Source organism: Vombatus ursinus, unplaced genomic scaffold (assembly GCF_900497805.2).
Source record: "Vombatus ursinus unplaced genomic scaffold, bare-nosed wombat genome assembly UNPS02015393.1, whole genome shotgun sequence".
NCBI lineage: Eukaryota > Metazoa > Chordata > Mammalia > Diprotodontia > Vombatidae > Vombatus > Vombatus ursinus.
Window position 1 is genome coordinate 13,364 of NW_020955171.1, and position 3,458 is coordinate 16,821.

General features: G+C 33.1%; 1 protein-coding gene across 1 annotated transcript in view; it reads left to right on the forward strand.

Moving 5' to 3' along the window:
* The window catches only part of LOC114032021 (high mobility group protein B3-like), a 13,688-nt gene that overhangs the window by 3,887 nt on the left and 6,343 nt on the right, over positions 1–3,458 (forward strand). The window lies entirely within an intron of this gene.

Sequence of the window (3,458 nt, forward strand, 5' to 3'; positions counted from 1 at the left end):
TAAGTTAAATGCCATCAAATAACATTACAGCAAGTGTAACATGCCTTCCAAAAAAAAATTCATATTTTAATGATATTATCTTCTTGTATTTCATCTATCACTTATGTACTTATATCATTGAAAGTTTCAAGTTTTTCCTTCCTCCTTTGCAATCTTAATTCTATTTTCAGCAATATAATTTTGCATACCTTATTTTAAACCTTTCATTCCCTTTTCCTGTTTTCTCTGTCCCTTCTCCAAAGTTAATCTAATTAATCCTGAAGTAATCCTATCTTTTCTATTCCTACTTACTAATTGTTGAATGTCAATGAAAACCTCATAGTGAATCTTCTTTCCCTTATTGATAGCACCTTATTTCATTCATATGATTATCACAATTCTGTACCTTACATCATCAGCATCATGCTCCAAAGTCCCATTTTCCCAAGTTTCTCTTTTGTATTCTTGATTCAGGTCACTATCATCTCTGGTAGCTTTTCTTTGAATAAAGAAGCTCTATTTACATTTATATAATAAATATTTATATTTAGCACTCTTTGTGGCAAGCCTTACCCTAAATTTTGGAAATGCAAATACACAGAAAAAAAAATTCTTGTCCTCAAACAGCTTACATTTTAATAGGAATAACTACTCATGGAGGAGATTAGCAATAAGGAGAGTAATTTGGTCATCCCTGCTCTAATCTTTACTATGACTTCACTTGGTCTGGCTACAAACTTACCCAGATGCCCCCAAAAAAAACAAAAAAACTTTCAAATTAATTCCATCAGCCCCTCAATTTTCTATAGCTTTCCTCTCTTTCATAGACAGACTTCTGGAAAAGACGATCTCTTTGCTACCTTCATTTGCTCTTAGTCTTTTTTTAAATTATTGATGTCTTTTAGTTTTATTTCATCCTTAAGAACCAAAGATTTTGAGAATTAGAGGCAAACAGTATATTCCCATCATAGCATCATTTAGCTGTTAAACTTTTGCTTAAAGATTTGTCAGTGAGGGTGAACTCTCCACTACTATTAACTTTAAGAAGCTTTTCCTGCCAGCAATCTTATAGCCCTTTACATTATCACGCATTGTTCCTGGTTCATTCTCATTTGAGTTGAATAGAACAAGTCTTTTAATCTCCCACTTTTCACTAGTTCAGATGCTTGAAGAATGGTATCATTTTCCCTCTGATTATTCTTTTCTCTAGGCTAAACATGCCCAATTCCTCCAAACAACCTTACATGTTATTGTCTTAAGGCCTTTCAATATCTTGATTTCTTTACCTTCTTAAACCATGATGACTTTAATTGAAAACTCCAGAAATATTCCAGAAAATAGTGGGAGTATTACCTCCCTCTTCCACTCTTAATATGTTACCAAGATCACTAAAGTCTTATAAATTTTAAAAGAATAATTGCTTTTTTCCTACATCGTAGGTTGACTTTTTTGCGTCCAAGTTTAAGATTTTGCACTTAATTTTATGTGTAGTTTCGCAGTTTTGTAGCCTGTCAGGATCCTGTTTATTTGGCACCTGCAGATGTGTTAAGAATACCAAAAAAGTTCTGTGTCAAGTATAAGTCCTTGTAACATTCAATATAAATAATTTACCTTTGAGTTCATCCATCTAGTTTGAATCTGTGTATTACAGTTTCCTAAACTGTAAAAATGGAATAACGATAGTGCTTATTTCTCAGTGTTATTGTAGGTTAAAATGAGACAATAATTATTCAACCAGTGCTGAACACAGTGCATGTTATATAATATGCATAATTATGTAAAGATTCAGTTCCTTTTCCATTCACTCTCTTTCTCTGTCCCCACTTTTCCTACCTTTATTGAATGTAATTTTTGTTCTGTTATAGACATAAAAAAATAAATCTAATGTCTGCATTTTTTGCTGAGGTTTTGTGTCCTAATACATACTGTGTTTCTATGAAATTAGCATGCATGATTAAGAAACAGAAATACCCTTTTCTAGTCCCATTCTGTATTCTCCATAGGTGTTATTTTTTTAATTGTCTAATATTCTGTTCATTTTAACTTTTTATTGTTTATTTTGTGCTAAGATTTATCTGGGTCTAAGAAAGGTAAATTGAGGTCCCTCACTATTATTACAGTTTTACTATATTTTCCCCCCAATTCATTTAACTTTTCCTTCAGGAATTTGTGTGCTCTACTGTTTGATGCATTCAGTATTGACATTAATTTTCTGTGGGACCTTTTGTTAAAATGTATTGCTCATCTTTTTTAATTATGTCTGTTTTTGCTTTCATATTGCCTGAAATCATGATTATTTATCCTACTTTTTTTTAACCTCACCTGAAAGATAAGATTGTACTTCAGCTCCTTATGTTTCTATCCAGGGATCTTTCTGTTTCAAGTATGTTTCTATTAAATCTGTCTAGTTTCTAATTCATTTTACTGTCCACTTCTGTTTTATGGGGTATTAATCTCATTTACAGTTATGGTTATTAATCATGTATTTCCACCTATCTTCTTTTTTCCATGGCCTCTTTTTAAGAGTCTCTTTTACTTCTGACTGATGTTTCTCTTAATGAACCTTCTGTCTCATTCCTTTCTTTTCCTGCTTACTTAATGAATACCAATACTAGACTGTATATATTTATCTTTTTATATTTCTCTTCACTCTGTTTCCTCGTTTTTTTTTTTGTTTGTTTGTTTTTAGGCCATTGGGGTTAAGTGACTTGCCCAGGGTCACACAACTAGTAAGTGTCAAGTGTTTGGTCTAAGGGCGGATTTGAACTCAGGTCTTCCTGACTTCAGCGCCCATGTTCTATCCACTGCGCCACCTACCTGCCCCTCTTTTCATTCTGTAAGAAAGAAATTTGAAACCCTTTCTGATGAAAGAAATCAACTTTTATTAAGGAAAAAAAAAGGTTGTGGCTTGCAGTCCAACCAGTATGATCTGAGACCCCAGCCTGCAAGATTCATTAATTATTTATAGTTTCCTTATCTCTTGTATGATGCAGACAGGCTAGTTATGCTATAAATGATCTGTGTTATTTTTTACTGAAGCTGACGTTTGGTTCCAACAGGGCCCTTTTACATCCTAAGCTCAGGGCAGCTTGTTACATTTTAATATAAATGTGATTAATATGGTTGCTCACTTTGTAATGATCATAATTACACTCCTTAAGTCAACTAACACAGGAATTTTCCTAGGACTATATCATAGTTTGGTTACACACAGGTTTTCCCTGGATTTATATTCTTCCTATAAATCACACAGTACTTTCTTATTGTAGATAATTACAACTGATAAATTATTATAAAGCAAAGCACTCAAGGTATTTACCATTTTATCTCCTAAGTCTGAAATTCAGAGCTTCTGTGTAACTCTGTTTTTTTCATCAGGAATACCTGAAGTCCTGTTTCTCAGAGGTCCATTCCCCCCGCCTTCCCTACCCCACTCACCAAAAAATTTCACATTATAACACTGAGTTTTGCTGCATGGG